Genomic DNA, 20,124 nt, shown 5'->3' with positions numbered 1-20,124 from the left:
GAACAGTTATGTTCTGTTACCACTCTTTTATTCTATGATACTAACCAAAAAATATAGTCTTTAATTCTGTTTTATTGTTGTTGTTTTGGGGGTTTGTTTTTTTGGGGAGAGTTTTAATATTTATTGCAGTGATAACCTGGTAAAATAATTTTGCATTCAGAAGAAGCAATTAAGAAATTAAAAGTGAAGGCAGAACAAATAGAAAATTGCTGGGTTTTTTAGTCATGCAGCATTTTCTACAGTGTTCAATGATTTTTTATGCTTCAATTATTATGTGGGATGTGGATGTCTTAGCGTGCAACTGCTGTTAAAGCATCAGTGACGCTCAGCATCTGGGCATTCTTGTACTTGTGAAAGATGTGAGATCCAAATCAAAGGTATCTTACAATTTTGGAGAACACTGAGGACTATATATTATGATAAACCTGCTCATGGTTTCAGTAGGAAATTTTCTTTGTCTAACCGCACCCTGCCAAGCCCCAAGTGCTTTATAATGTTATGAGCAACAACAACTGCTCATCCCTGAGGCTGGTTTTGTGTAGCTCTTCAGTTCTGTGCAGAAGGACAAAGCTCTATAGTATGACAGGTGAGACCCCTGGTTTCTATTAAGCCCAAATGGTAACGAGTCCAACATTAACTCAGAGCACAATCCTGCTTCCCCTGAATGCAGTTCTGCCTGGTACACAGACCTGTAAAGCCCTGTAGACTTTAGAGAAGATGAGGATGTGGTGCCTCATCTCAGGAAGGAGTGTGCATCAATTCACACCTCAAAATTTGTATCCACTGCAAAAAAATCCTTTCTGTGGCAGAAGTGAAAAGCCATGTCAAGCATTTGTTCAGCCACTACACAAATTGCATGCAGCAGAACTGGAACTTCCATCATTCTGCTAAAGGTGCTGCTGTGAAAATCTTTTTTCATATCTCCTTCAACATCTCCTCTGTTTGCTCCAGCCTGTACAAACCTCTCAGAGCCTCCAGAGCTTGTCTGAGCACTCCCTTCTCCCTGCTTAGGTGAAGGTATGTGGTGCACCAGCCCTGGTCTTGCCTGACTGCTACCCAAGGACCAAAACTCAAGTGTGGTGATTTCCTTTGAGTTCACCAAACAGGTTTTGCAGCTGAACTATACTCACAAATAGCTTCCTTCATATCCCAGGATACTCTTTTAGTTAGAATACTTTGAAGTTATTATAGTCGATCCATATATCTTGAATCCTAATAAGTTAAAGACAAACTAAGTTTATCAGGTTAAGTCAACATATACATAGGTATGATAATAATAAGAGAAATACATTGACATATAAATAAATCTCTGAGCTATTTTCCATTTCTGTGCTTCCTCAGTGGGCTTAGGGGTACCTGATACTCACTAATATTTGGCACTTAACAAACTGCTATCAGGCTTCTGAAGAGGAACTAGTAGAAGTGGTTGGACTGTGAGGTGGTTGGTTTGTCTCTTCCAGACTGAGAAATACCCTTTGATTAGAGCTGTGTTGATCATGTTTTACTATTGGAGGGTGCAGGTTTTGCACTGCCCTGGCTGCTGCTGGGTCTCTGAACCACTCCCGGTGCAGCCTCACTGAACGAGCTGTGAACTGCCCGTGGTGTCAGAACAGCTCAGTGAGAAGGCCAGGGGAGACTTCATGGCAAAATTTAGAAAAGCATTGTCTAGATTCCAGATTACTTTAAGAAAACACAAAACAAAACAAAACAAAACAAAAAAAACCACAACCAAAACAAAGGCAAAACAAAACCAGCAGAACTTTTAATTTTTTTCTTTCTAAGTAGGTCTATGTGGAATTTTACTAAAGCAGCAAGCCCTGAAACAAGGTGTTTGTGCAATCCCTCTGCTTTGGCAAATTTATGCACAGCAGGAGAAGCAGTTCAGGGTGTGCTTTGTCCCTGTGTGAGGATACCAAAATCCAGGGTGTGATATAGAAGGTGAAACCTTCATAAAATCAGAGAATCATAGAATATGCCAAGTTGGAAGAGACCCACAAGGAAGATTGAGCCCAAATCCTGCCCAAATTATGGGCACAGAAAGCCCATAATTAAGTCCATGGGATGTGCTTAAAATATGTTTTTGTGTTTGGAGTCTTTTGGAATCATTTATGCTGGAGAAGACCTTTCAGATCATTGAGCCCATTCATAAACCCATAGCAAAGTCACCACTAAACCACAACCCCAAGTGCCACATTTACGTCTATATTAAACTCCTCCAGTGATGGCAACTCCACAACTTTTATGGGCAGCCTGTTCCAACGCTTGACAACCCTTTCTAAGAGGATTTTTCTTCTTGAATATCCAATCTAAACCTTCCCTGGTGACACTTGAGGCCATTTCCTCTTGTCCTGTCTTGTCACTTGGGAGAAGAGACCGACCCCCACCTGGTGACAGCCTTCTGTTAGGGAGCTGTAGAAAGCCCTAAGGTACGCCCTGAGGCTCCTTTTCTCCAGGGTAAATGTCCCCATAACACCATGTGGGGGTTTTGTGATTTTTCAACATATTTTGTATGTCTTTTGCATTTTTGGGGAGATGGAGGTGGAAAGCATCCCAGGATCAGCCTGAGTGCAATGGTATGGGGTTCTGGCACTGCTCACTGAGGGATGGAACTTTCCACATTTTTTTAAATTATTTCTTTATTTGTGCTTTGATCCACCTTGGAAGACATTTCTGAACGGCTTTAAGCCAGCAGCCCCGCTTTTCCCAGACAAGGAGCACCCCATCTCCCTTCCCAACCTGGCTCTGCCAACTGCAGACACTTCAATCCCCTAGCCCGGCCCTAGAAAAGCCCCGGACCCACACAGTTGGCTCAAGCACCGATGGCTAACGCTGATGGAGTGAGTTAATGAGCTGTGCCTGGGGCTGCGGGAGCACCGCGGCCCCTTTAAGGGGCTGCCCCACTCGCCGCCTCGCCCGCCCGCCTCTCTTTCGCTCCCCCGCCCGTGCCCGAGACACTGGGAGTCGAAGCAGGTGCATGCGCAGTGCGCCGGCGGCCGGGCGCGCTTGCGCAGTCACCTGCTGCTGGCCGCCCCCCCCCCGGTACATCCGGGTCAGCGCACGCCCGCCCGCACGGCCGGTGCCCGCGGTGCTGTGCGCCCGCTTCCCCCCCCCCCCCCGCTCCCCCCTCCCCGCGCGCGCTCCCGCTGCCCGCGCGCGCTCCCGGCGCGCTCCCGCCGCCCGCGCGCGCCGCTCCGTCGCTGCTCCGGCCGAGCGGGGAGGCGGCGGCTCCGTCTCCGCTCCCGATCCCGGTCCCGCTCCGGATCCCGGTCCCGCATCGCCGCGCGCGGGGCGGCTCGGTGAGTGCCGGGAGGGCGGGAGGGGCCGGGCGGGGCGCTCGCCGCTGCATCCCTCGCGTTCCCTCGGCGCCGGCGGCGCGACCCCCGCCCCGTTCCCGCGGGGCCCCCGCTCCCCGCCCGGCTCCAGCTGTTGCTCTCCCCGCTCCCTCAGCGCTTCGCAACTTCTCCCGTCCCGCGGCCGCTTCCCCCCGCACGCCGCGGAGGGGCCCCGGGGCGCGGGGGAAGCGGCGGCCGCTGCTCCCTCGCCGGGGAGCCACGCGGGTCACCGGCGACCGGCCGCCCTGCCCTGGGCTTCCCCGGCGGCTCCTGCTCCCCGTGGCGGGCACAGGGTCTGGTTTGCGCCCGGTGCGGGTGCGGGCGGCTCCCCGGGATGCAGGTAGTGCCGCGGGATGCGGGGTGGAGTGACAGTGTTCATGGATAACGGGAGGGGAGAGCTCCTGGAGGGATATCTGCAGTCCTTGCGAGTGCGGCTGAACATGCAGCGGGTTAAGCGGAATCCAGGGATTTGGAATGCAGTGCCAAATTTGTCATGGTTAAGGTGTATCCTGCAGGTTTGTGTGCAGCGCTGTGATGCTGGGGCTCTAATTCCAGGTGGGGTTAAGGTGAATTTGGAGTCTGTAACAAGAGAGTGTTGTTTCTAACCTATTCATTATATAGCCGATAAAATCAAAATTTAATTCCATTATAATTTTCTCTCATGTAATTCAATGATAAGGATGCCTGCAACTTAATTTTTTGTTACTTTTTAATCTGGTGTCATATCTCACTTGGTAAAAAAATACAAGAAGTTTATTCACAGAAACATTTGAGACTCTGAAGAAAGCAAGAGACTGTGTGTTATGAAGGTTTTTGAAGTTTTTTTTCTCTATCTGTTCCATAGCATCAGGATCCTGGATCCAAATGTCAGCAACAGTGTGACAGCTGTCATACTGCTGTGATAGTGGAGTATTGCTAACATGTAAAATCTGTCATTCTGAGTTTCTGGTAACATAGTATGGAAATACAAGTGTACATTAGTATGTATGTTAATCTTCAAACCAGTAAAACATTTTCTAGATTGATCTGATAATCTGGGTTCTTCCTTATTACTGTTTGTAGTGGTAAAAATTACAAAGTCTCTTTTGCTCAAATTCTCTCCCCCCTCACTGACGTAGAACTTTCTTTCTTTGTGCTTGGACTTTAAATACAGCTTTTAGTTAATCAGCATTTTCTGTTGTAGGGTGTGTGTTGGGCAGCCTGTGATTACTGTTGTCAAGGTTGGAACATGGGCTCAAACTTAAAAGCTTCCCCCTGACAAATATCTTTGTTCAGCAAGGTGTGTTGTTTTGCAGAATATATCTTTGGTTCTGTGTGGCAAGCTTAACAGCAAAATCCTAAACCACATGAATAAGATACTGCTGTTACATGAAGTTGGATTGTTTTTTGCCTGGCATACAGAGAGTGCTCTATTGTTGAAACAGAAGCTTTGAGTAGGAGAGAAGATAGCTTTTTATCCCAGTCAGACTGTCAGATTTGTTATTGCATATATTGGCTGTCTGAGAGTAGGGGCTGTGGAAGAAGTGATCCCGGGATTGTTCTAAAGTATCCCTGTCAAGAAGTACCATGATTATATGAAAGTGAGGAATGAATTTGATCCCATCTGTTATACAACTTCCATTTGTCATCAGGTGCTCTAGATTTTCTTCCTTGTTTGCAGTTTAGCTGGGGCCACCTGAGGGGACAGGTTATAGAAGAGTTTGTCTTCTGAAAGTCCCTGCCTCTTCCTGTGACAACCTTCCCTGCTCTGGCTGTGGAAACCTGGTGTCAGCCAGTTCTCTTCTTGCATACAAAACTATCCTGTCCCTTTATCTGGGTTTTTTGTGAGTCTTTCTCTTGATAAAGAGAAAAAAGGAATCCATTTTTTATTGTGTACCAGTAGTTATATATATTTCCAAAAGAATCGATTGTTAAATTAATTGAATGCAGTATTTAAAGACACTTACGGGGGCACCTTAAGGTATCTGTCACCAGACCTCTAACACTGCTTACTAAACACTTGGAATTAATACTGTAAAGAGACAGAAGGGCAGGGAATATTTGTATTGCAAACTACTGAATTATTGAGTAATACAGTAACAGAAATTGTCTCTGTCATTTGGAAAAACATATGTAGGGGCCACTTTGGATTTCTGCAGCTGCCTTGGCATGGTAAGCATAAATGCAGATTTTTTTTTCCTCTCGCTGTGTATCTTGGAGAATACAGACACACAAACAGCCTGCAGTCCCCTTTTTCTTGTTCCTGCCTGCCAGCTGGGGGCATAGATGGAACCAATGCATGTCTTGATGTAGTAGAGACAGGCAAAATTAAAGCCTGTGTGCAAGGAGTTGGATTTGTTTTTTAAGCAGGTTTGTGTGTGGCTGTTGTAGTTCATTTGGTTGATGTTTTTTAGGAAATGATGGCACTAGTGCAAGTCAAGGTTGTCACCTTTGCCTGTCCCACCTACAGGCTTGTTCTCTTTAATGATACCAAGAGTTTCTGCCATTGATGTAGATGGGCTTAAGTTGAGAAGAATGACTCCTGTTAGTTAAGTTAATGTTAGCTACCCTGAATACATTACAAATCAGTTTTATGAGACACATTAATCGTAAAAATGTTTGAAAATGCATCTTCAAAGCTGAAATATTTTAAGTGTTGTCAAACTGCATCTCATGGATTATCAGCTGTCAAGCAAATGTGCTACAGGCAAGGCATGCAGCTCATGTGAATATATGTGCTTAATCCACACAAGGCTTGAATGTCAGCGCCAACTCCTGTGCTTAGAACCAGGATGCAGAGAGTCATCCTGGTGGTCATTTTGGTCCAGCTGAATCCCTCCAGTCTGTCAGCATGGCTTCAGAGGTGATGGGAGTGTGGGGACTGGGGATATGAAGGCAGCTCTGCTTGTGTTGGAAAGCATTGAGTGCTGGGAATCCTGAAGCCTTGGCCCTGCATACCAGCTGTGGCACCTGAAATATGTGCATCAGTTAGGCAGGGTAAGAATTATTTCAAATAGTTTTCCAGCTGTTAATGTTGGCCACTTGTACCATTCGATGTTTTTTCTACTCCCATTTGTTTGCATATATCAAGAGCACTTTAAGAGGTGTGCAAGAAGACCATCCATTTACTTAAATTTTCCTGTGTTATTAATCTTTGGCTATATAAACTTTACTAAGTATCAGTATTTTCTTCCTTGTGATCGTGGAAAATTTAACACCTCTACCCAATACAGAGAAATCTGCATTTCTCTCCATGTTTACAAAGACAGGGACTTACTTGATTGCGTTTAATTTCAGGATCTCATATAAAATCACCTCAGTTTCCCCATCTGTGATTCAGGAATGTTCTCTCGAGTGCCACAAGTTGGCTGCTGCAGCTGGCAGAGTGTTTCCAACTGTCTAAAATTTGCTGAGAGCAATAGGCTCTTACATAGGCACTGTTTTACATTTGCAGTTCCAGTGCTTACTGGGGATACATGTATTGCAATCATATAAACAGCAGAGCTTAACAGAAACCAATGACAAACAATGAGCAGTTTTAGAATTGACTAGGTAAAGCTGAAAGTATTTTTAGCTGCAGCACTTTCTCCTGTGTTCCCCATCCCCTGTGGTTTTAATTGCATTCTGCTTTTTAGAAATGGCATTTTGTCCTCCCTGTCACGTGAAAGCCTGATGTATGGAGAGTACCTTCACTGTGGAAACAGTGAAACTAGTTACTGGCAAAGCATAATTGAAAGGTGTAGGGAAAATGATGCATTTTTGGCCTTTGACTCATGATCATTTGAGTTTCAGGATAGTTGTAAGACAGTCATGGTTGTGAGGTAAGGACTGACTCTGTCCTGCTCAGTATGTTTATGTGGCTTATGAACTCAGATCTGTTGTTATAACCCTTGTTGTCTGGTTATGCTGCCCTCTTCATTTACTGTTGCTCTTGAATATGGTGATATTGATGAAATGTTTAGTAATTGATTTCTGGTTAACTCTGACAATATCAATGTTGTTCATGTAATTGATTTGTAAAAGTATTTTTGGTTCCAGACTTATTATCTTTGAATGTTTTTTAGGATTGCTTTTTCAGCACCTAGAAAAAGAATTTTTTTTATTCTAGTACCTAGACTAATGTCAATACCTAAAGTGTTGACTAATTTGTGTGTCTTGGGAAAGGCTGTTTTTAATCTTCTTTGCACTAACCTAAAGTTCTGATGCTGCATTTGCAGAATGGTGTCTGACTGACCAAACCTGCCTTTTTATTTTTCTACTACATGAAATCATTGCAGGACTGTAGAAAAAAATTAGGACTAAATATCTCTGAAATTAGGAGATTGTACATAAGTACAGTCTTCAAGTGTGTAAAACTAGTCTTCTGTAATAATGTTTGTGTGGGAGGATATAGTTTTATTCGTCTACTCCTGTTCACTGAAAATGCTGTATGCTTTGTGGTCTTGATTGCTAAGTGTTCGACTGATTCTCTGGCTTATATCTGCAGCACTTGGGATTCCCAGGTGGTCCCTGTGCAAATAGTGTGACTGGGTCTGGGACAGCTTAGCTTGTGAGATTTGAGTGCTTTCAGTTTGGTGTGGCTGTAGCTACAGAAATAGCTTGCCTTGCAAAACAGGCCTTCTGTCTGCCACCCACACCAAAACCTAAAGCTTGATCCTGTAGGCAGTTAATACGTTTATCTGGGAGGCTGATTCCATCAGCAAATGCTTTACCTGAAATTGGTGTCCACCAGGCAAAAAAAAAATCTTATATTGGTAATCACTTTATATATAAGAAAGTGCAGCAGAACACTGTCCTAGATACATTTTTAAAAGCACTTTTTACTTCAGACTACAGGGCTTAAATGTTCCCCGGTAGCAGGAGGCAGTTCTGTGAGCAAATTCTGTTTAACTGGCGTAGTTCAAAAGACTCTTAAATTCAGCCATGAGGCAATTCTGGTTCCCCTTCAGTCCTAGATGATTAAATTAAATGGAGTGTTAGCGTGAGTAACTTTTTCTGGTGTACTACACAAGGTAATAGATGAGTTTCTAGGAGCCCTAGTTGTAAATTAGATGACTGGAAAGCCCCGTTTCTGTGTCTAGTGGCTGTAGCAGTTGAATAACTTCAAAAGTTGGATCTAATTGCGTATTCTCCTAGTCAGGTGTGGCACTGGATGATGGCTCCTTCTCCTTTTTATTACAGCAGTCTTGAGGGTAACATCCTCAGGGAAATGGATTTCTTGCCTTTTTGTGTTGCACAACAAAGGTGTTTGTTTCAGCCTCTGATGTACAAATCAGTTTGACCCTCTACTGAATAAAAAAAAAACCCACCAAAAACTAGACAGTCTTCTGAATTCTACCACTGTTATTCTGGGGGGAAAAAAGCTATAAGAATTAATAATAAATACAATCATTGCAGAGTTTTTTGTTGTTTTGTTGGTGTTTGGGGTTTTTTTGTTTGTTTTTTGGGGGGAGGGGGTAGGTTTGTTTTTGTTTAAACAGAACCTTCCTGTTTAGTGTCCTTGAAAGTGAAAATTCTTAGGCAAAATGCATTTTGGGCATGAAAAGACAGTTAATTTCTTGTTGTATTTGCACCTTTTATGTGCTGAGACATATGGTTACTTGAAACTGTTCCCTTCAAAGGTGGAAGTGAAATAAGTAACCACTAGACTCCATGAGGCTTCATTTCAAAGATAAAATTGCTGACCTTTTACATAAATGAAGATCATACAGACAAGAGAGAGCATTGTGTAAGGGTTGCTTATGGAAGCAGTTAATTGATTTGGAGTTTAGATTTCCTGCTTCTGTGTGGGGAGATGTGGATTTGTTAGCTGAACTGGCAATTGAATTGTAATGATGGTTTTGAAGTTTTTTGCTATAGCTACTTTGCTTGTTCCCATGTATAACTGACTGAAGTCATGTTCTCCTAAGCACTAAAATAGTAAATGCTTTATCTGTTCTTACCTTTGCATCTCAGAGTTCAGAACTAATTAATTCAGAAATAATTTCTTAGCAGAAGCAACAGAATAGCATAATCTAATTGAAGAACCTTGAAGTTTGGAGGGCAATCCTACAAGAACTTTCAACTAGAATAACAAAGCCCAATTTGTTTTTTTATCTCTTCTGAAGTTTATGGTTTTAGCAGTGTTCAAAGTTTTTATGGGGAAATTCACCATTATTCTGTAACTCTGGCTTCTTAATAAATGTGGGGTAGAATTGTGTCCCAGTAGGAAACGCACTGTAGTTGTGACTGGCAGTAGAGTCTAGTAAATGGCAGTGTAAGACGCTATTGATTAAGACCTAATATTTTGAATGTGACATAATATAGATGTTAATATTGTGTCAGGTTTTCAAAGGAATTTCAGTCAAACGACTTCAGTAACTGCCAAAACTGAAGCTTGGGAACAGATGTTGTAATGGGAGTCTTAAAATTTGACAGCTCTTCAAATAACTCCTAGTGTGCCTCTGCTTTAGAGCAGTGTTTTTGCAGGGCTGATGCCTCTAGCTTTGCTTTTCTCCCTGTCCCTAATCCAGAACGGGCCTCAGCTTGACCCCATTACAGTCCTATGAAAACTCATGCTCTAATAAACATGTATCCAGTCAGGCAGCATGGAAGAAGAAATGGGTTTGGATGGAGAGAACAGCTGAGGTGAGGAGAGATGGCAATTAACTAGGAGGACAAGCAACTTGCTTTGAATTGAAAGCAGGGAAGAATATGAATTAGAATCTGAGCCTGAATTGGGTGCAGGTTGATGATGATCTAGCAGAGAGATTGAGTTGTGAGCTCTTTGCCTGTGTGGAAAGTATTGGTCAGTACTGAGGAGTGTGTAGAAATGATGCTGCCTCTCACCCAGCATCTTGGGGACATCAAGGAAAATAAGGACTTGCTGGACAAAGAAAATGCATAAAAGAGAGCTGATGGGAAAGGTAGACAGGAGTAGTAAGGGTAGAAGCTAGGATTTTGTAAAGAAGGCAGAGAGGTCTATTCGACAAGGAACTTGTGAAGGTTAAAGTAGAGTTAGAAAATGTGCAAGGAAGGGACTACAGTGAAATAAACAGAATTTTGTGCATTGCTATTAGTAGCCAATGTGTCTTTACCACTTTAGCTTAATATGTATCTCTGAGTGGTAAAAACTGATTGTGAGCAAATGGTTCTGATTCTGGTCATGAGCCATGTAGTTACAAGGATGAATTGTCTGGGCTCATCTCCTGGTTAAGAATTTATACTATTTGGCTGCAAAGCAGTGCTCAAAAGTCCAGAAGTTGCAGAAAGCAAGCAGCCATGAATACATATTTGTAGGCCATTTCTTCCATCAGTACATTGCTTCCTTGCCCCAAGTGTCTGGTGCTAGTTCCGTCAACACAGTGTTCATTCAATACTATGTCTTCATTGCTTTAGGCTGCACCATGCTCTTGCTAGATTGCTCCAGAGAAGCAGTTAATTTCCTCATGGACAGTGGTGCTGCTTTCTGTAAAGTTATTTATTATCAGAATGGTCTAGTGAGATGAGGAAGTAGTTTGCTTCCTATTTCACAGGAGGAGTGAAGGCTCAGAGAACTTCAGATAGTTTTGCATGGTTAGAGATGACGGTAACCTGACTTCTTTTTGACTGCTTTACATATTGCAGCCACATCCCCATAGAACTTGCTACTTTTCTCTTACTATGATTCCCTTTTAATAATAAATTCTCACATCACACTTATTTCTTGTGTTTGTGGTCTCTGGGCATGTAGCTGCCCTAATCGAACTGGAGAGCAAGGCAGTGCTCTAGATCCTGGTTATTGCAGCAGCAGGACATGGCCATTCAGAAAGGCAAAGTTGTTTCTAGTTTCTTCTTTTGTAGCTATGTTGCTTGCTGAGAGAAATGAGGAAGTGTTAATTCCGGCATCGGGTGACTCTGGAGAATTTGTACTCTGGTGTTAGTAGCTCCTTGAAGCATTTGGTATTGATGCATTCCTTCTCTGTGCTGTATTCACACAGCTCTGGGGCCAAACTGGCACATGTTGTGAAAAGACACCTACTTGGTGTTTAAGTGTTATGGAGAAGTTGGAGTGCTGTTGCAGCCTTATTAACAGAATTGTGGGCAATGAATTCCTTCCTCTGCTTCATGGCGCGGGAAGGAGGGATGAGCTGTCTTTTCTTTTTCAGGTGGGAGTCTCTCAGTTGTCCACATTGCTCAGCTTATCTGTTTAATTTGACAGACAGTTCTGTCCTGCTGTCACCACTGCACTCATAACTTCTTTCTGTTTTGGAGACCCTTGTGGCTTCTTGAGTTTCTCTATAGAAATGAAACTGTATCAACCAAGGTAAGAAGTATAAAACTGCTGTTTCTTCTGTCAGTAGAAGGAGTATTAAAAAAAGCTTTTGCTACCCTCTTGGGGTTTTTGATGGTTTGTTTGTATGAGTTTTTAATTTTTTTTATTTATTTTTATTTTGAATCATGCTCATCACTCAGTTTTTCTTGGAAGCTTCTTTTTCAAAGAGAAACACTATGAATTATGTTCATTCTGATTAGAAAACTATATAGTTTAAAAAAGAAGAAAAAAGGAGTAATGTTTATGCCTTGGTAAAGAAAAGACCAGTAGCCTCTGCTGGTAGAGTCGTGGTGTTTTGCCTTTTCTTATGTTGGCTTATGTTCAGTTAATATTTGGCTGACCAGCTTTTCAGCTTGGAGGACTAGAAATACTTCTGCTATAGAATAAATGTGGTGGAAACTTGCTCTCTTGAAAGTGTGGCATTCATTGGTAGCAAATCTCTCTTCAGTCTTAGGTTAGAGAAGGGAATGATCATGGGAGTGCTTTTGATCTCAAGAGTCAGTCTGGGTTTCTTAGAAGCACAGCTGGCTTCTGATGTGATATTGGGAATGTGACAAACATTGGTCTTGAAACCTGAGGTACTTTCATGTGGAAAAGGACACATAAACAATGATTTTAAACAATTAGAACCCCAGGTGCTGTTTCTGGCCTTATGTAGGCTTTTTGTGTGTTTAGTTATGTGATCTGTCAGCTCTGCCCACCTTTACCTCTGTGGGTGGATTTATTCAATTTAAGTCTCTCCAGTTCAAGTAAGAATTGTAGTGACACTTTATAAAAGAACATGAAGTGCAACATGCTGAAGCACAGCTACGTGTGGGTGAGTCAGGAGAGAGCTGGAGTAGCAGCACTAGAAAGAAAAGGAAGTACAGTCATGACAAAACTTTATTTTAAAAGGGGGGAAAAAGCAACCAACCTAATGAAAAAAAGCAAGTCAAAAGCCATCTCTCTCCAGAGGATGGAATGCAACAGTGATATAGTTTGTATCTTGGTTACTCTATGTGCATAGGGTTTTGAGTCTGTATAAATCTGTAACACCACACATGCACCCATTGCTTGTTGTGTCTGCGCACTGCAGGGAGTCAGCTGGACTGTGTCTCCAGACACTACTCAAGGAGGGCCGTTTATATCTAAAGCAAATTTGAGCTGATGTAGAACCCACATGTACTTTAGGAAACTAATATTTTAATTGCTGGTCAAAATACTTAGTGGTTTTTAAGCCCCTGTTTTGGTGTACAAGTGATACAGCCTTTGTTCATGCTCATGTTCCATCTGTTGAGGGCAGGTCCTCCCTGCCAGGGGACAGGCATGCACACATTCCCTCACCAGGGCACTTTGTGTTGCTGACAGTTGTCAGGAAATAAAAAAAGCTATGTACAATAAAGTTCAATTTCTCGCAATGTGTTGGATTTACAACACTGCCAGAATGGTTCAGTACTGCATGATTTTGTGGTTTTGATGTATATGCCATAGTTTCAGTGGAGGAACTAAAAATCACTCACTAAGTTCCAGTAATTTGTCTTTAGCTTCTACAGTTACATGGCTTTTACTTCCTCAGAGAACATGTCATCTTTGGTCTTAGCATTTTAGCATGTTAAAAAAGAAGTTGAAAGTCCAATGCTTTCTTTAAAATGAAAAGCACAATTGTTGTGCTTAGAAATGGTCTATTTCCTGGTTCTGAATCAGTCTTTAAAAAAAAAAAAGGCCAACAAAAAAAACCCCAACCAAATGTATTTACTTGATAAAATGTTGTTCTGCAAAAGGATTGGTGTTTTGTTTTTGTCATGTGTTGTAAATGAGCACAAATTTCATTTCACAGTTCAAGATACTTCTTCATAACTTAATCATGAGAAAGATAAGGTATTTTATGTTGGTACTTCAGGGTATCTCTTTTCAAGGACAGTGCTCTATCTTATGCTACAACTTTTTGAAAGTCCAGAGACAGAAGAAAATTGAAGACAGTGAGTGAAAGCCTTGTTTGATATGTCTGAGCAGTCATCATAGGGCTTTATAAATACCCTAATTCCTTGAAGTGCTTGTGCTTCTGTGTAGTTTTTTTCTTGATTTAAAGCTGGTTTATTTAAGGTATTTTTTTTCTCCTTGCCTTAGGCAATCCCAGAGTATGAATTTCTACACTTCATCTGCTGCCCTTCACTGCAGGAGGGCACCTCATAGAAGTATTTTCTCTCTTATCAGGCGGTTATTGTGTGTAACATCATCTCTGCCTTGCTGCTGTCAGCTGTGCTCTGCCTCAGGAATTGCTGAGGCTGCTCTTGCAGGGCTGGCTCCTAGAGGAAATGTGGAGGCTGTGTCCTGCCTGCAGTGCTGTAACACAAGTAGCTGAAAGCTGGGGTTCATGCTCTTGGTTTAGGTCTGCTCAGATAGTTTCACTCTCACTGCTCTGTCCTTCCTTATCATCTTTTATTTAGCACTTACGTAAAAGGCTCTTCTTGCTTGTACTTCAGGAAATATCTGACATAGATAACATTCTTTGTGTTTTGTTTTGCTCTTACCAGCCATACTTTTCTCTACTTTATGCTTCCCCTGAATGCTCCTATACCAGAAAGTTTAGAGTAACTAAAAAGAGCTATTAGTAGAGTCTAATTGAGTAGTACAGTAGGTCTGGTTGTTATACTGCTTTTTTCATTTAGCATCATTAATGTTTGTAATCATCTCTGTAAAGCTGAGGCTAGAACTGCCTGTAAAGGAAGTTGTTTGAATTTTTCATAGAAATCATAGAATGCTGTGGGTTGGAAGGGACCTTAAAGATCACCTAGTGCCAAGCCCCCTGCTCCTGATGGAGAACCTGTTTATCAGTTCTGAATTCAGGGCCAGGCAGGCCAGGAGTCCAGAGAGGTTTTCTTTGAATTGTGTTTTGGAATTGGGGATGGCTTGTTGAATAGGACATGGCTTCCTTTCTTTCTTTTTTGTTCTTTCTTCCTTTATGCTGGTTCTCAAGGTTTCTCAGTACTTGTAATTGGGGCAGACTGTAGTAGTCTGCTTTGCATTTCTGACAAATACTCCTTTTGGGTCTGGGTAAAGTCTATAGTGCAGAGGCAAACTTTTCTTCTTTGTGAGGAGCCATGAGACACTACTCTTTTCCAAAGCAGTGCTTCTAGGGGAAAAAAAAAACTTTTGCAGTGAAACTGATCTTCAAGGTCAATACTTCAAACTTTTCTAATATCATTTGAGAAGAACTAAATTCAGCATCTACTGCCTGAGATTTTACACTGGAATACATGTATGCATTTCTTGGTTATATGGCAGGAATTCTAAAAATCTGTCTTGGCTTTTGTTGTTTTTCTTGAGCAAGTTTGAAAAAGGTAGGCTTTTTTTTTCATTAGGCAGGTGGAGTCAATATCCTTCCTCCTCCAAATTTTGTAGGTTGCTTACAAAAAGAAGCCTGTAGGTGAAGTTTGTCTCTGACACAAGAGCCCTGTCCTCAGCCTGGAAACTCAGTGATAGTTCCTCTTTTGCCTGTAGCATCTGTGACAAGTAGTTGACTCTTTGTACTTTATGAAGTGGGACTGATTTAATCTTTAAATAGAAATAATATGGTCATGGTTTTGAAACATGCTGCATTGTTGTTTTAATAGCTAGCTACACTTCAAAGAAATTGTTTTGGAAAACACTTGTGGAGGTTCAGCCCCAGAACTATCCCATCTTAATGAGACTTGCACCTCTTGCTATTGACTTACATGTATTTTATCTAACCTGTGTTTATAGAAAACTGCAGCACATATAAAGATTGAAACAGTAATATTGGTACCTTTGACTTACCCAGAACAGAAAAGATGGAAATGTGTTATCTAGTCCATTTGCCTGGTAATAGGGGATCTGTTCTATCTGTTTATCATATTTATAAGAAAATGATTATATTTGCATTTGTCTCATGGACCAGCTTCTGACTCACTGTGCATATTCTACTACATAATACTTGGAAATATACTATTTAAAATACATCAATATAAAATATATATTTAAACACATGATATTAAATACTCTGGGATATGCAAATTTTTTTTCAGAATTCAGTAACTGAGTATGCAATAGAAAAAGCTGTACCAGCTGATCTGAGATTTTTTTTGTTGTTGTTGTTTATTTTGTTTTTGTTGAGTGAGATGCTCTAATCCCAGTTGCTTAATTGTTCTGGTCATACAGATGTGCAGGGCAGGTGATTTGAAAAGGTCCATGTATTTCAGTGTGATGAAAAGAACTGCAATTGTCTATTGCATAAATAGAAGTAGTCATTTAAAGCTTGGACTTAGCTAAGTTCACAGTTCTGCTTGCCCCAGCCTGTGTACTGGTTGGGCCACACACAACAGGTTTGTGAAACTGGTCCGGACTTCAAACAAACAACTTGTGGGCCTGTAGTAGTTTTAACCAGTGAACTTAGCCATGTTAGCCCAGTGGTGTTGCTGCTGGTAGAGCACAGGAAGTAAGGCAAGAACTGTTTCATCTCTGGCAGTCCTGGCTTAAAATATTTTATTTAAAGTGCTAGAGAGAGCAAAGGAAATAAATACAGATCTTAATTTTATACTTTTGAACTTGCTGTGTAAAAAGGCTTTGTCGTTCTAGCTAGTTGAACTATCTGCTTTCTCCCATGTGAGGGCGGTTGGGTTTGTTTTTTTTTTTTTATTTTAAAAATGCATTAAATAGAGTAATTTGTATTCCGAATGAGGAATTTGTCTGCATTATTCACTCATAAATGTTAACGCCTTTCATTTATCTTGGAAATCCTTTGAGAAAGTTGTCTGGCGGTGAAGAGCATCAGGTTTTGCTTTGAACAGGAAAAATGGTGTGCAGTTCTCTTGTCTGACACAGCAGAAGATGAGCCAAAGAATTGAGCTGTGGCCTTTGGCAGTTCTGTATCTTCCCCTGAATGCGAGGCTTTTCTGTTACAGGTTTTATTTTTTTCCTTTTACCATGGTTTTTTAGCTTTCTAAAAGGAGACCTAAGGATGTGACTCAACCTTGCAGAAGGAAGGAAACATGAAATGTAGGCTGCTCTCCTGTTCTGAACTTAGAGCAGACCTTTGCAGAGGGCTCTGTATTGTTGCTAAAGAAGTGTGGAGCTGCTGTACTGTGCATGACAGACAGGGAGAGCACAGCAGTGTGAGTGTTCTGGCTTCATGGGAAAGACACTGCATGTAATGACGTCTTGTGTGTCACTGCAACAAAAGTAGCCTACCCTCTCATTAAAATCGTCTCAGTCCAAAGGAGTATCAAATCCCATTCTTCCTTCCCCATGTTTTTTTGTTTTGGGAACAAAATGTTCTATATCCTTGCTGGTGTGAGAGGAGAGTTTGAGGTGGTAGAGTCAGGTGTGCAAACAGGAGAAGTGTGGATAGGAGGATGATAATACTGCTGGTTCTCCATTTTTATAGATACTTTAATCATTTTGTCACTTAAGAGGTCTGAATATGGTTATTCCTGTCATCTGTTGTTCCAAAATAAATTTGTATTCAATACAAATTTAGAAACCGAAGTTGCTATCATTAATATTAAACTTCTTGGTTTATGGTAGTTTTCTTTGTCTAAAATAGTATGCTAGCTAAGGAACAGAAGATGTCTTTCTTTATTCCACTTTTTTTAATATAGTCTATAGTCCCAGGAAAGATACCTTCTTCATGGCATTACTGTAACTGGTTTTGCTTTCCCCTGACTGGGAGGATGGAAAATGAACTGAAGTAAAGTTTTATAATAAGTAAAAAAACAAGAAAAAACTCCAAAAAGTCAGCACAAATCACAACTGGTGGTACCTCTGAGCCAGGGGAGAGACTTGCACAGCCACACAATGCAGTTTCTCATGGCGACTGAGGCCAGTGGTGATTCCCAGTACTTTGGTAGTAGGAACAAAATTTTGGGAGGCAACTGAGACCTGGTTGATGGCCGATCCAGGACTTCTGCACTACATTCTTGCTCTTGGTCTGTTGTGCTCCACCTGGAGCTACAGGGTAAGTGAACAAGGGGAGACCTTCAGGGAATTGAGATGGAAGGAGAACAGGTGGCAGAAGATGGACTTTGTTAAAGCTGCAACCTTATGGGCTCAGTGTTGGATTAATGATCTGTTCAGGTGCCATTTAAAAAAGTATAGTCATCCAGGGCTTTAGGAATAGATCAGAGAAATTCCTTGAAGCTTCTGTAGATCAGCCTTGTTCTGATAAAGGTTGAGGAGTCCAAATGAACCAAATAAAACCCTACCACACCATCACTGCCTTTTTCTGCTTGTTTGCAGAGATTGTGTCTGCATGGATTTCAGTAAATGGTTGACCTAGTTTCTTGACTAGCAAACTAACATATATGTCTGCTTTTTGTAAAAGCTGGTTATAGACCAAGCTAATGTAAGGTGATTGGAAATCTTTGCATGTAAATGTAGTTTACTAAACTGAATACCTTAGACCTTGATTTTAAGGACATTGAAAGGAAATGTGGTAAAGGTATATTTAATAAATGATACAGCACTGGCTGACAGAATCAGGAACTTTTCTTCACAACACTGGAAGTTGGCACCCAATTATCAGGCAATATCTCTAGTATAAATCAGGCTGTTTTTTCCCCCTCCCCTCATACAGTACCTAACTGGGCTGTGACACTTGCTGTCCCTATTGGTTGGAGAGGCTGAAGATGTTCATATCAAATGTGCAGGGGTAACTTGTAGTTCAGGCAGTCTCTGCATTACCTCTGAAGTGGTCCCAAGGATAGTTCCCTAAATACCTGCTGTTGGACTAGGTGAGTACTTTGTGTGAACCATTTTGACTGTTTATAAGTTTCAAAAAACACCCATTTTTATTACGTGTGAGTGTAATAGGTAATAGTCTGTGCTCAGTGTCAAGTTCCTTTAACATTTAAAGAGAAAATTCAGGGCTTTTCTTTGTCTTAGGATTTTAGCAAGTATGGAGACAAAGAAAGGATATTGCACGAAAAAATCTCATTACAATGAGGATATTCAGATTTAAATAATGCTTGAGTTTATAATTTTTGAAAAATAGGAAGATGTCTGTACTTATTCTTGTATCAGTGCTGAAAATCAATCTATTTAAAGCTAGTGGTAGTGCTGTTGTGATACTGATGGTGAGTTGGTTTTGACACCAAAGAACAGAGAGTGAAGGAAGCCAATCACTTTTTGTTATTAAAGGCCACTAGATACAAAATCCTGTAACTTGAGAGCTGTTTCTGAAGTAGCCCTAAGTGAGGATCTCATATCATTCCTGTGGTAGTCTTCAATACAAAAGATGCTGAATGATTATTTATGTATCACTTTTCAGGGTGGAAGGTGATTTTCTAAAGCTGCTGATGTGGGGCTGTAATCAAAACCCTCATCACCTACATACTGGCATCAGTCAACTTGTTTGCATTTCTGCTCTGCAAATCCAAATTTTGTGACTGGGTTAAGCTTCAATTGGATTTTTTGGGTTTTTTTTTTTTGCTACTGTGTACAGCAGGAGGAGCAGGTTAACCTGCTGAATGGAAAAGAAACAAGTTCTCCCTCTTTTGTTTGTGTGATGCTAACAGTGCTAAAAGTGGAGGGAGAGAAGGGCAGGAAGAAAATACTTGTTGATTAACAGCTACTGTAGTTCTCAAACAGAGCTGCACTTACCCTGCTAGTATTGTTTAGTATGGGATTGTACAATTCTGTATAAAGGTAGTGCTGTATTTATTGTGTGGTTACTTTTTCATGCCAGTAGTGTTTGCTTTATTTTGTGAGAATACTATAAAAACTGAATTGTTGATACTGATCTGCACAAAACAGAACTTGGTGGGTATTGCTGCATGAAAGTGGGATTTTTCTGCTACCAGATGTAGTTCAGGGTTTTTAGTTGTAGTGAGTCCTGTTAGTAGTTAAAATATTGTGTAAACTGACTTTTTGTAGCTATTTTGGTGGCTTTGCCTTTTTTCTGACATTAATAGGCTGCGTGTAGTTCAGCATGTTACATGACAAAATGAAGAGTAAAGGTGCAGCAAAAAAATAAAATAGCACAACCAACTTCCCACTACACCACAGCTTCCTACCCATCCCCAGCCCCCCAAGCTCCACCTTAGGGCTGCTGTGTGTTTGATTCCCCCAGCCCAGTGCTGACTGAGGGAGCCCTGCACTTCCTGTGTGGTTTTGGAAAGGTGTTTTATGCTTTCCCTCCACTCTTCTCCAGCTGCCAGGCTGGGTCAGTGACAAGGCTATCTCTACATCCCATCACATCTCCTGGGGTGCTCTCCTCATGGTATTGAGTTGCTTGAGGCTCAGGTCAGTGTGGGAGGTGTCAGGGATGCTGTAGTCAGCAGTGAGCAGCTCTGGGCAGTGAGAGCAGGCCAGTGCTGTAGAGGGAGATGCCTCTGCCAGAGCCAGTCCCATGGGGACATTCCTGGGACCATCCTGGGTGACCAAGAAGCAATCCAGTACATCTCACTGGGCAGTGGAAGGTCTCCTGCTGGGTTCCCAATGGATGTGGAGGGCAGCACAGTGTCTGAGTATGTTGCTGCCCAGAGCAGCATGAGGTTCAATAGTGACAAGGGCAAGGTTTGGAAC

At 41.7% G+C, this 20,124-nt stretch overlaps 1 protein-coding gene across 5 annotated transcripts in view; it reads left to right on the top strand.

Annotated features, from left to right (window-relative positions):
* FAM49B (family with sequence similarity 49 member B) overlaps window positions 1–20,124 on the top strand; it is a 96,981-nt gene that overhangs the window by 17,808 nt on the left and 59,049 nt on the right. For 3 of the 5 annotated variants that reach the window (XM_030965853.1, XM_030965886.1, XM_030965878.1), the window contains exon 1: window positions 3,146–3,296. The exons of 1 other annotated variant lie outside the window; for it this stretch is intronic. The gene's annotated coding sequence lies outside the window, so the exon portion shown is untranslated. Of the gene's footprint in view, window positions 1–3,145; window positions 3,297–3,645; window positions 3,673–20,124 lie in introns of those variants that run through there. One more of the 5 variants, XM_030965870.1, reaches the window with a different exon arrangement.

The sequence above is a fragment of the Camarhynchus parvulus genome, chromosome 2, assembly GCF_901933205.1.
Source record: "Camarhynchus parvulus chromosome 2, STF_HiC, whole genome shotgun sequence".
NCBI lineage: Eukaryota > Metazoa > Chordata > Aves > Passeriformes > Thraupidae > Camarhynchus > Camarhynchus parvulus.
Note: the sequence above shows the minus strand (reverse complement) of the source record. Positions and strands in the feature narration are given on the sequence as shown.